Here is a 13,801-nt window from a genome sequence, read left to right as displayed (position 1 = left end):
TTCAGCCCAGGGCTTGATCCTGGAGTCCCGGGATCGAGTCCCACATCAGGCTTCCTGCATGGAGCCTGTTTCTCCCTCTGCCTGTACCTCTGCCTCTCTCTCTCTCTCTCTCTGTCCCTCATGAATAAATAAATATTTTGTAAAAATTATCAAAAAAAAGGTTTTGTAAAAATTTTTAAAAATTATCATTCCAAACCACTTTTTACTGGTTAGATACTAAGTAAGCCATAACCATGCATTTCTTTTATTAGTGCATTGTATTAGAATTGCATTCCACATTAACTATTTGTTCTTATATTTTATCTTTCTAAATTAAGATGTTAGTGCCTTCTGAGAACAACTCATTACATGTGATGTTGGCCAAACTTATTAGAAGTAGCCCAGATTTACATTTGCCTTTTAATTATATTGATATTGGTGTTTTCACTTGTAAAGCTACAGAAGTTTCATATTTGCAATAATCCATTTGTTACTTATTCCACTTCTGTTAGCATAAAAATCCATTACTCACTAGGCTTTCTTCCATATTATATCATTTCATTTGTCTGACATATATGAAGTCCTATTTATAAATCCTTTAAGAACATAATTTAGGTTTTAAAAATTAATTTTTAAATAAGATAACTATGATTGATTCTAAAGGTTTTCACCAATGAACTTGAAGTTTCAGATACGTAAGTCATAAGCTCTTAAGAGTGAATTAGTGGGGGCAGCCCAGGTGGCTCAGCGATTTAGTGCCACCTTCAGCCCAGGGCTTGATCCTGGAGTCCAGGGATCAAGTCCCACATCAGGCTCCCTGCATGGAGCCTGCTTCTCCCTTTGCCTGTGTCTCTGCCTCTCCCTCTCTCTGTCTTTCATGAATAAATAAAATCTTTTGTTTTTTAAAGAGTGAATTAGTGAATAAATAAGTTTTAGTTCACAATGCAAAAGACCGTGTTTCTAGAATTCCTTTTAAGAATAAACAGAAAGAATTCCTTTTCCATCTTATTAGTGACAAACTTCTAAACAAAAAATCCCTTAGCTCGAATCTTTCTGCTGTCACCCACATGATAGTTAGTCAGTCATTGGAATATAAAAGGATTTTCAAGACTAGGTCTGTGGTCAAACTTTCAGTTCCTGTTCCCAGAGTATAACTTTTTTGAAAAGACAAATAAGCATTTCATAAATGCACTGACAAATGTCCACTAAATATTTCTGCTAATATTCCTGGAAAATATCTGTTTTGCTTGAGTAAAACTGCATTTTTTATGTGTTTACAAAAACATACTCTAGGGTACTTGATAGCCTATGGAAGTTTTTGTAAAATGAGTGACCTACCCTTTGTGACCCAAAATAGTTCTTTTACAACAACTAAAAAGTAGGAACAAATGTTTTTAAAAACACTTTTTAATGGAGAAAAAAAGCTTTTGCAACTTCAAGAAAAGTGTATCTCATTAAGAAAATGAAAATAAAAGAAATGTTGCTATCATCTGCCAGTTTAGAGACATTACCTTCATAATGAGTTTCCAAATTATAATTACAAATCCAGTTGTCACTTGAATATAAAAGACTATGTACTAGTTTTATATGCATGTCATATATTTTACTTATAAATTAAAAATAAGAGAAAGTACTTAAATTTTCATTTTTGTAAAACAGCAAATGTAGTATTCAATTTTTCAAAGATGTGTATTTATGTATTTTATAAATATACCTTTTTCCTACCCAGTGCAGTGCCCAAATTCTCTGTTCAGCTTTCAGAATCTTGTAAACAGATTCACACAGGAATTGTGTCATCAGCAAGAGGAGTGCTAAAAAAAACCAAAAGTAGACCATTAACAGTGCATTGTTCCATTTTAGTAAATGTATCAACATAGAACTTTTGGAAGCAGATTTCCAAAGTTTCTTTCCAAGGTTTTCAAAATAAATTTCAATATGTAAATTTACATACATGTATAAAAATATATCTAAATATAATAGTTATTTTATGGGAAAAAAGCATTAATTTGACACTGTTTAATGCTACCAGAATTAATCTAAAAACGTATATGCATATAAATTATGTTATGTGCCTATATACCTATATATTAGTCCCCTCAAGAAGTTGTTCTTTTTATCTATTTTTCATGTAAACATCCTGTGGATGCTCTAGGACAGGCAACATTAAGATAAATTCTTAGTGCTTGGAATGATTTATGAGAGATCTTCAGGTATCCTCAGAGGTCCTTCCCTTGGTTGCATTCAAACGTATGACAGCAATGGTCAGCACGGTAACTGCTTAGTGGGAGTCATTCAGCTATCTCTACATTCACATTTCTTTCTATATATCTCTACGACTGTGCTGACTATTTCAACTTCAGATATACTGTTCTTGCCACTTACATGAGTGAATATAGCTCTGGCTTTGTTACCCATTTTCCCAGGCTAGACAAAAATGGTCTCTGCTACTCAGCTGAAATTCCCAAGAATTATACTGCTGAAAGCAGGGAATCCATATATGGTGGTGTACCCACAGCCTTGGTCCCAGTTCAGTCTCTTCAGTAATTCAGGAAGAGCTGAGTAATGCTTCAGTGTTCATTCTTACAATGCCGTAGATTATTCAGTTTTGATGACAAGATTTACAGCATTTGAATAGTTTTATTACCCTATGATATCTATCTGGAGCATGATGGGTAGGCAAGATTTAACTTCATTCCAGTATCAGAAATTTGCTAATAAACACAGAAATCCAAAAGGTACCACATTGATGAAGACTCCACATTATTGGGACACCTGGGTGACTCAGTCGGTTATGCCTCTGACTCTTGATTTCAGCTCAGGACAGGACCTCAGGGTCCTGCAGGGGACTGTTTGCTCAACAAGAAGCCTGCTTGAGATTCTCTCTCTCTCTCTCTCTCTCTCTCTCTCCCTATGCCACACCCCATTCTTTTTCTCTCTCAATCTCAAAAAAAAAAAGACTATGTCATTTTATTAGTTTGCTAGTTATTCCACTGGAGAGTATTCCAAAATGAGAAAAGTTATTAAAAATTTTGAACATCAGAAATTACACTGCTGCAGTAAAATTAAAGGTTGTTTACACATAGTCCACTAATTTAAAAAAACTACTTTTCATTAAAAATATTACTAAAAAACCCCAAGCTCTACTTTTTTTCAATTAAGTGAAATGTCACATCTGACCAAATAAAGAAACTACACAGAATTTACTTAAAAACGAAACATATTTTGCATATCCTGTATGTTGGCAACACAGAAATATACAGGTGGTAATTTCACCCACAAGAGGGAGCCTGTATTTTTACATTTTTGTCACAGAACTTGAAAAACTTGAATTAAAATATAAAATTCTAAAACTGTTTGTTGATATCATATTCTCTATGTCAGGTCAATTTTTGAGAAAGCCAAACTTTAGTCAGCATAATTTTATTCAACCATAACATGTCAGTTTGTCAGACGATAAAAATATAATTAGAATTTTAAAAAATTTCCTTCCTCTATTATATATATTTTTTCATATATAAGAAGGAAAATGTAACTGCCAAAGCAGCCTAAGAGAAAACTCCTTTTAGGTGGTAGTAACAGTAGTTGGGATAAATTGACTAGAATTATTATGAGTGCTCTGTACATAGAAGTGGAATGATATTTCAGTCATCCTTTTATCAGAAAAGATGCCTGTGTAAACCAATAATTTTCTATGCATTTGTAGAACAGGAAATACCCTATTTAAAAAATTACTGTGATGGCCATTCTCACTAATACTACTTAAAACTTGCCTAAGAAAGGATATAACTGGCATGGCACCACAATGAGCTCTCCTTTCTTAGAGTTGGGAATAAAAATTGTTCCTTAAAAAAAAGTAAGCTTGATCCCTTCATATTCTATAAGCTCCCTAAACAGTATATCAAATTTCTAAAACTTTCTAAATAAATATGCTCTAGGTTTTATAAAAATAAAGTATATTCATCAACTTAAAAACTACCTTATAAAAAAAAAAAAAAAAAAAACTACCTTATAAAAACAAATTGGGGCAACTCTTACCAACCCAGAGTGATCTGTTCTATCACATTCAGAGGCAGTAATAAACCAGCTGAAATTTGTTTTGTGATCCTTTACAAAGTGCAAGGAAGACAGATGACAAACTGTCCCTCTCCCCACCCCCCCCAGTCCTTCTCAGCTACTCCACCATGTTAAATAACAGGGGCAGGGAGTCGAAGAAGAAAGGGTTAATCACTGCTGCTGTGCTTCCTTCTGGAAGTCCAACCTACCCATTAAATCATTGTTTTTTCTCCCACTAGGGATTGTGAATCTAATGGACCTAAAATCAATACCTTATAAATGACATAAAAAATATATTCATTTTATGGACTAATGTACCCTAGTGTCTGAATCCTATTTACACCCTCTACTTTAAAAAGGAACAACAGACCCATTTCTGCCAGTAAAAGGTTACTCAGTCACTCTGGTGACATGCTGCAGAATGCACTGTCATAGTAAAGTGCAGCAGGAGGGAAAGATTGGTGGCTGCAAACCTGCTATCGTAGAAACTTTAAACCTGGTGAGGCGTGCTTGTGTTAAGAAACACAATGAGTGGGACTCCTGGGTGCCTCAGTAGTTGAGCATCTGCCTTAGGCTCAGGGCCTGATCCAGGGTCCGGGATCTAGTCCTGCATCAGGCTCCCTGAAAAGAGCCTGCTTCTCCCTCTGTCAGTGCCTCTGCCTCTCTCTCTGTGTCTCTCATGAGTAAGTAAATAAAATCTTAGGAAAGAAAGAAAAGAAAGAAAAGAAAGAAAGAAAGAAAGAAAGAAAGAAAGAAAGAAAGAAAGAAGAAAGAAAGAAGAGAGAAAGAAAGAAAGAGAGAAAGAAAGAAAGAAAGAAAGAAAGAAAGAAAGAAAGAAAGAAGAGAGAAAGAAAGAAAGAAAGAAAGAAAGAAAGAAAGAAAGAAAGAAAGAAAGAAAGAAACACAATAAGGGAGGAGCATGCAGGTAGCTCGCCATGTTCCATGGTGAGTTTGTAGGTCTGTTCCATTATCATGTTTCATAACTTACATAAAATTTTGAGTGCATCAAACATTATATAATATTGAAAAAACACTTATCCATTTAATAGTGAATTCTATAATGACTGAAAAAACCTGGATAAAAAATCCTGTAAGGCAGAAATGCTCATTATATGCCAAAGAGGTATTAGCCAAGTAAACATAGTTTGAGATTACACCACATTAAACCATAGTCATAGACCAGCTCTGGTGAGACTGAGGGCATTTCCTCTATCAGATGCAGTAGGAAAACAACCAAAGAAGGTACATGACTATCTGTTGTTGTTTTTTTATATATATTAAGAAAACATATATATATATATACTGATGAGAAGGTTTTATATTTACAGAATAGTCTTTAATCCAAAGGACCCACATGTTTGATTCAAATACCCTTCTTAGCATTTACAAAGTATCATGTTCAGCTTAACAACAAAAAGCCCTCAATTTACAATTAGTAACTTTATTTTGAGATATCTTCTTCTATTTTTAATATTTTTAAGATATCAAATATAGAGCAACCCTGAAAAATTCAAAAATACCTGCAGTGCAAAGATAATAGTATGGCTGAAATTAAAAAGAAAAAAGAAAGCTAAAGACTAAAGGAATATCTATTTTCCTGAAAAAAACATCATTTGACTTCCTCTTTGTTTCAATGGGGGTACAAAACGAAATAGAGAATAATGAACAGGAAAAGCAACTTCAAAACAGATACTTTTTGAGATAATTCTAGCAACAGGTCAGCCTGAGTTCCCTGTTCAGTTTACTGGCTTAAAATCCATATAGTTATAAAATTACAGATTGAATTTTTAAAAAAAAAAAAAATTGTTGTTCTTTATTCCAATTGCCAACCAGAGCCATTTATCCCCTATTAGATAAAGTATAATAGACTCTACCGAAAGGGTCATTGGCCTTCCATTTAATGATATTGCCAGCCCCAATCTGCATTTTCCCGGCAATGTCCCTCAACACAGAATAAATGGCTGATCTCTTCACAATAACAGCTGATTTCTATTTATTAAGCTAAAAAGGTCACCATTTTCTACGGCTGGGCCGCCCTGCACTATTGATAATTTTATGCATAAACAAATGGCAAATTTGTGCCACATAAATATGCATTAGCAATTACTTTTTCCTCGGGCAACGCTCACCGCATGCAAATGTGTACCTCGAAGGGCCTGGTAGCTTTTGTTTTAGCTCTTGAACAGTGAAACAAAAGAGCACAATAAACAATTTTAAAATTGCCAATCAATAAGCAATGCAAATGCAAAGGTAAATGGCAAGAAACTTGCTTAGAAACAACAAAACAAAAAGTGAGGTGGAGGGGGTTGGTGGAAGGATTTTCTTTTTTATATTATTTCATTTCTTTCCCCTTCATAATGAAAAGGCTAAAGTACTCTTGACACAGAACAGCTAGCAAAGCTGGTGCTAAAGCAGATGCCAGATGGGGAAAGTGGAAAATATACACATGTTGAGTAAACACACACATATACACATACACCCCAAAAGGGGGTATGGGAAAAACTGTTCTGATGTGGTTTCAAATGTATCACTTATTCAAATTTCTGATTTTTCAATTTCAGATATAAAGAGAATTTTAAAACTGGGAAGAGCTACAGAGATACATAACCAAATCTTAATTCCGCTGCACTGTGCTAAACTGTTTCCTAATAGCATCTTCCTCAGACAAAGGGAATACACATGATCAATAAGTAGGATTTTTTAGGAACACGAGGAAAAGGAGTAAATGAAGAATATATAAACAAGAGATCAAAACAATTACATGTCCAGATGTTTAGGATTAAAAAAAAAAACCTATCTCAGAATAATTCAAGAATAGCATCATAGCATCAGTAAAGAGAGAGATAAGGGGCTAATAAGGTAAGAGGTGACAAGTGTAAGAAAGACAAAGAAGAGAAATAAGTATTACCTAATTTGAGTATGAAAACAAATGATAAGTTGAAAAATGTTGGTATTTTTTAAATAAAAAATGACCTTTAATAAGTATTTTTTAAAGTGCTATCATGCATGCACTGTTCTAAATGCTTTACACACTTGGATCCACTACATTTCATCTTCACAGAAACCTCTCTAGGTTGGTACATTCCATAGCACAGAGAAACAGAAAGTTTAAAAACTGTGACTGATTACTTAAGTCAGTGCTAGATCTGGGCTCTGACCCAGTCTGAGGCCAACACCTGCAAGCTTCACTACTGCTTAAGACTGCTATCCATTCCTTAAAAACCCATCCATTTTAACCTGATTGGAAAATTGCTTTCTCAATATATAGATGGCTTTGCTTTGTATGATTAAGTTGAATTGTATTTTAAAAATTTAAAATGGGGACTCATGTAAGTTTCTTCATCCTAGTTGTTAAAATACCTCAGCTTCTGTAAAATACACAATTTGTATGTTAGTATGAAGGCACATTAATACATGTACACTGAGATCATGCTATCATCTTAATCATTTGGGAACAGAAGCACATTTTCTGATCCCCACCTTGATCTTTATATAATTAAAGGTTTCACTATTACACAAAGGATTAACAAGTATTATTAAGAAACTGTTAAAGATAAATAAATATTCTTGGTCTAAATGCAAATTGGCAAACCTGAACATCTAAAGTTAGCATGTAGCTCTGTCCTGCTCAGAACCAAGATATTCTTCAGGGGGGCCTCTTAGAATCCTGATATAGATACTAAAAGTCAAAATTCTTTAGAGAAGACCATGAAACTTCTCTTGGCAATATTTTCCCCCTGATAGTATCAGAGTTGGAAGATCAGGCCTATTGTTAGCACATCAGTGCCTTTGTGTAAGTAAGAAATAGATGCCCCCTTAGGTAGGCCATTCAGAAAATGTATTACCTACATACCCATACAGCATGCTCTGAAAGAGACTTTATAGTTTTATTGGTTAGAAAAATATTATTTCTAGTATTAAAACCCCACCTTCTTTAGAGATTTTTGAGACCCAAATATCCCTTATTAGTACAAAATCAGTAGTGATAATACAGATAGATTCCCATTTTGTTTTGTTTTGTTTTAGTTTTCCATCTTCATGGCTGGATGTGTAAAAACTTGAGTATGGTTTTTCTTATTATCAACTAAATGCAATAAATGTGTGCCAATGATCATTACTATGTAATAGGCCAAAGTTTTAATTATCATCATCCCTTGTCCCATTCCTTACTCTCTCTGCAGGGTAGAGATTTCAACTGGTATGTTATATGGACATCAAGCTCAATGTGGCAGAGGCTGGGCCAAATAATCTGTGTGTCCCAATCCCCCTTTTATAGCAACCAAAATAGGTTTAGATAAAGGATACCTTTGAGGGGTTTAGAAAATCAAAGTGAGCCACAGGAAGTTCTAGGTAGGATTCTGTATGGATGGCAGGAGGAAAGTCACTGCCTCATCTGTTCTGAGTGAGAGTCTGCTGGTCTCTTTGCTTTATATCCTTTCTTTGCCTGTCTCCTGCCCTGATGATCTTGACATGGACTAACCTCAGTAGGACAAGTTTCCCAGACACCCCTGGCAATTGGCATCCAGGTGAGTTCAGCCCCTGGAGGAGAATGGAACATGATGTAAGGGGTTTTGGGGTGGGGAGCAGGGGACACAACAGTGTGCATGTGCATGTGTGTGCTAGTATGTGTGTATACATGAACTAATGTGCCTGGGGTCTCTCTCTCTCTCCATTCACTTCCTGAAAAACATTTTATTATAGACAATTACATATTCAAAACAGAGACATGAGGAAAACAAACCCTCATCAACCATCTTCAACACCTACCAACTTTCTGCTATTTGAAGTTCTTCCCCTCTTCCTCTGCTTTACCAGGTATCTTGGGCTGCAGTCCCATCTCTACCTGGTTCCACGTCCTGTCAGACAGGTCCCCATTGTTTCAGCCTCCATCCAGCAACCCTGGTAACCCAGTCTTCTGTCTCTGTGCCTAGTATAAGGGTGGTAGTAACTTCCTGTTGAACTCCAGGTTGCTTTTACAGTTTATCACCATAAATGTGTAACAATTTTTCAACATTACGCGCCCCTTTTAAAAATAATCTCTGTGGTTTCTATCTTTTTGCTCAGACCCTGACCATAGAGAGTATTGATTTTATTTTACTTTTTATCACCTACTGTTAGAACCACTATTTACCCTTTATTCATAGGGCCCTTGAAGCAGGTCAAAGCCACCTGAAGTATAGGACCACTGCAATAGCATGCTGGTCCAATATTTGCCATGCCGGAAGTATGGCCCAGGATATGTAATATTCAAAATGTATTCATGTAACAAACTAGCTATTCATATCCCATATCTTCTGCCAATTACTTATTGATATCCTGTTCCTTTATTGATTTGGCTGAATCTATGGGCCAGTGAAAGCAACAGACACCTGCTATTGCTCCTAGATATGCTACCCACTGCCTGACATCATGGGAATCTGCCTAGGCTATTTTAAGGAGGTAGCTCAATCTGTCATGAAAATACAGTTTTCCAATGGTAGATAGCAGAGACTAGTTAACCAAGTTTATGTCTTAGATAAGACATGTTTAACATACAGGCATTTGTTTATTCATAACAAAACATGACCTTCTGATGTTAGGAATGAACACAAATGTGTGTGCACACACACACATACTCTCTCTCTCACACACACACACACCATAAAAATGACTGATGTTAGATGGCTCTTACAAAATTACACTTTGAAAAATTATGGGACTATGAATCAAACGTATAGATTAAATTTCTCTGAAACAGACATGTGCTTAATAATTAATGGGAAAGGATACAAACAATATTTATGATTTTAACTTACCCAAAACATTTGAATAATTATGATATAATCATATAGCTCAATGAAGATATACTTACCAAATGTGAACTCTAATCTGTGAGGAAATTTTAAAATGTATAAAAAGATCTTAAAATTGAAATGATGGACTCATATCAAGCTGCACTTTAACCTACTTTAATATAAAGTCTTGTTATAAAGCTATCCAGAGGGGCACCTGGGTAGCTCAGTGGGTAAGCAACTGCCTTTGCCCCAGGTCATGATCCCAGGGTCCTGAAACTGAATCCCACATCAGGCTCCCTGTAGGGAGCCTGCTTCTCCCTCTGCCTATGTCTCTGCCTCTCTCTCTCTCTGTATCTCTCATGAAAAAATAAATAAAATCTAAAAAAAAAAACCTATCTCGACTAAAAATAGTTCATAATACTTTATTATTTTTAGTGGCAGCAATCATGATGCAAGCAAAGAACAAGAGGTGGCAGTGGAAAAAAGAAAATACAGTTAATAAGTGCAGAGTGTCCAAATCAAAATTAGGTAAAACCAATGACCAAGGATAAGACAATTAGTTCAAATATTGGTTCAGAACTGGTTCCTATCCTATAGGTAAGAAACTTTATAAGTATTCAACACCCATAAAATGTCAACCAGAAACACAGTGGCAATGACAACTATGCTGTCATATACACTTAGGAGAGGATACATTCCAGCTGAAAAAAAAACAAATTTAGGAGTGGAGGAGGGTCATTCATTAAGTAGAAGGGTGCCTAAGTGGCTCAGTTGGTTAAGTGTCTGACTTCAGCTCAGTTCATGATCCCGGGGTCGGAGATTGAGCCCCAGGTCTGGTTCCCTGCTCACCAGGGAGCCTGCTTCTCCCTCTTCCTGTCACTCCCCTCTGCTGTGCGCTCTTCCTCTCTCTCTCTCTCTCTCAAATAAATAAATAAAATCTTAAAAAAAAAATAAGTACAAAAAGAGATTTGATGGGTTGCCATTTGGAAAAGTGTGGACTGGATATATGTCTCATGGTTCACACAAAAAAACAAGTGTTGTCTTTGGTTTTTGTTTTCTCGGCAGGGTTTTGGAGAGGTAGATTTCAGTGCACTGTGAAAAATAACTTTTTAAAAAAGAATTGTCCAACAGTAGGATTAGTTGGAGGAAAGCCAAATAAATGATTTAGGATTTAAGCAAGGGCTCTGGATTCAGATAGAAAGGCATCATTCTCTGGCTTTGCTACTTACTATCCAAGTGACCTTGGACACAGTTGCATAGCCTATGTAGCCTTCAGTTTTCTTATTTGCAAAATCTTCCAAATATATTCTATAGTGAGGAAAAATAGACAATCAAGCAGAGACAGCATTTATCAAAGTTCCAAGAATAGGATTTCTGAACTAAATAGTATATTAGATCATGTAGCTTTTAAGATCCATTCTAATCTGAGACTAAATTATTCTATTTCCCAAAGTTCAGGCATATATTTTTATACAATTCTAGGCAAGGAAGGCAAGCACTAAATATTTAATAGGAGAAAAAGTTTGTAGCAATTCTGCATTATTAAAAAGGTTTAGCATCAGGTAAAGGATATTCACTTTTGACAAAAAAAGATAAATCTATTACATAAAATATAAAGCTATTACAAAAAAACTCATGAAGTATTTTTAGTTAATAAAAGGAACATATCATAAATCAGATACAAGAATACTTAAATCAGCAATATCTCGCTTTTAACGAATTTACAATATTCACTTTATTTTCTCCTTTTTAAAGTCTCTAGTTACTTAATTTATAGATATTCCTTGGTTACTGAGGAAACATAAACAAAGTACTTAAGCTTTTTGAACACTGAGTGCTGCTTCCTTGCTGCTGTCAGCCAAGTCTTTCCACTACTCCTTCAACCGCGCCTTCTGTCCCAGCCCCTCAGCACATGGCAACCAAGAACACAGAGAAGTAAGCTAAGCAGGACTAAAGGGCATCTTCAAAAGAAGCGATTCTCAAATTCGTTTTTGCAATGCCCTGGGGTTCCTCTAGTTATTTCAAGGAATGCTCTAAAATTTTCAAGAAATTCTTAAAACAAAGTGATTTTTACTTTTTCTTATCCTAACAATGATAGAGATCTTTAGACTTTTCAAGGCATTTTTCACTTCAACTATAATTTGATTCTCACAGCAGTTCTCCAAGGTAGGTATGACAGGGGATGATCTCTCTCTTACAGATGAAAAACAAACTCAGAAAAATTATGACTTGACCCCAAGTCACAAAACTACAAAGCAGCAGAAAAAGGCAAGAACCCAAGTCCAGTCTTCTTTCCTGTCCACTGTACTCTGTAACAGATCACATGCAGTACTTTAGGAATTGGCAGAGAGGTCATTTTGAAATCCCTCGAACTATGGGAGCATAAATTTACTTCTGAAGCTGTGAATGTTCACCAGGACTGTGCTATACTCTATTAATCTTCTCATCCATTGATTGAATATTCCCACTTTTAAAAATGAGAATAGCACAGTGGTTCTCAACGGAGGGTGATTTTGCCCCCTAGGGAATATTCTGCACTGCACTGTCTGCAGACATTTTCAATGTGACCCTGGGAGGTGGGGAGGAAGGTGGCTACTACTGGTATCTAAAGAGTAGAGGCCAGAGATGCTTCTAAGCATCCTTGGTGCACAGGATAGCTCCTAAAACAAAGAATTATCCAGCCCAAAATGTAAATAGTGTTGAGGTTGAGAAACTCTGGATTAGCAGTATTTTTATTTAAGCCATCTGTTTTTGTCTCTTATTTTTGTTACATAATCATAATAATGCTTTCAGAACATAACATTTGCTGAGTACTAATGACAGGTTTGGCATAAGGCTATAAGCTCTTGGGTAGTCACTAATTCCACAAAATGCCCTGTGCCTTAATCTTTGCTGTTTGACAATACAGTGAACAGTGGTTCAAGTGACAGAGGTCACCATTACTGAGATAAATGGATCATAAAATAATTTGTCATGGTATTTATAACACTTTGCTTATAAGAATGTTGAAAATAAAGTGATACAAATGGGGAAAGTCAGAAGCATACATTTTGATAATACGAAATGAAAATAAAAATTTGAGTGAAGGGATTTATCTTTTTTTTTTTTTGAAGGGAGTTATCTTTGACTTTTTTGTTATGTACAGCATACACCAGAAATTTACAATAAGGCATATACAATTAAAAAAATAATAAAAGAAATAATAATAAAAGAAAATAAAGAAAAATAAATCTGGCCATCTTTGTATGTGGCAAATTATTTTAATAAGCATTATAATAACTAGTAATGTCCTCAAAGAAAAAGCTGTCAATTTTTGTCCTTATCCTGTCCACATTCTTTTTATTTTTTGTTTATTTTTTTACTGGAGTTTGATTTGCCAACATACAGTATAACACCCAGTGTTCATCCCATCAAGTGCCCCCCTCAGTGCCTGTCACCCAGTCACCCTATCCCCCCACCCACCTCCCCTTCCACTACCCCTTGTTCATTTTCCTGTTCACATTCTTCACTAAAGCTAGAGCTCTCAATTCTATTTCCTATTGGACAGGGTCCAGGGTGCCATCTCTGGACTGAGTTTCAGTCTGTTTTGTTTTGTTTTGTTTAGCAAGCTCTATGCCCAAAATGGGGCTTGAACTCATGACCCCTGCATCAAGAGTCACATGCTCTACCAACTGAACCAGCCATGCACCCCAAGTTCCAGTCTTAATTAGAGTCAAATAAAAGACCTAATTCTGGGGTAGCAAGTTGCCTCTGTAACAAAATGCCACATGGTATCTCCTATGTGGTATCTTGTTTCCTTACTCTTTACCTTTTGGTGTTCTCAAATATGTTATCACTCTGGAATAATGATTTAGGGTTTTAGAGACTTAAACTTTTCTTAGTTCACATACCCCTTTAAGGAATCTAATGAAAGTTGCAAGTCCACTCCATAGAAATACAAATTTCCATGTTGAGAGACCATCCTCTGTAGGTCTCTGTCTCTTATGTTTTTTTCT

General features: G+C 35.6%; 1 protein-coding gene across 32 annotated transcripts in view; it reads right to left on the bottom strand.

Annotated features, from left to right (window-relative positions):
• Positions 1 to 13,801, bottom strand: part of SOX5 (SRY-box transcription factor 5) — a 995,306-nt gene that overhangs the window by 721,185 nt on the left and 260,320 nt on the right. For all 32 annotated transcript variants that reach the window (XM_072765770.1, XM_072765744.1, XM_072765748.1 and 29 more), the window contains one exon: positions 1,694 to 1,790. The gene's annotated coding sequence lies outside the window, so the exon portion shown is untranslated. The remainder of the gene's footprint in view (positions 1 to 1,693; positions 1,791 to 13,801) is intronic.

This window comes from Vulpes vulpes, chromosome 8, assembly GCF_048418805.1.
Source record: "Vulpes vulpes isolate BD-2025 chromosome 8, VulVul3, whole genome shotgun sequence".
In the NCBI taxonomy this organism is placed as follows: domain Eukaryota; kingdom Metazoa; phylum Chordata; class Mammalia; order Carnivora; family Canidae; genus Vulpes; species Vulpes vulpes.
Note: the sequence above shows the minus strand (reverse complement) of the source record. Positions and strands in the feature narration are given on the sequence as shown.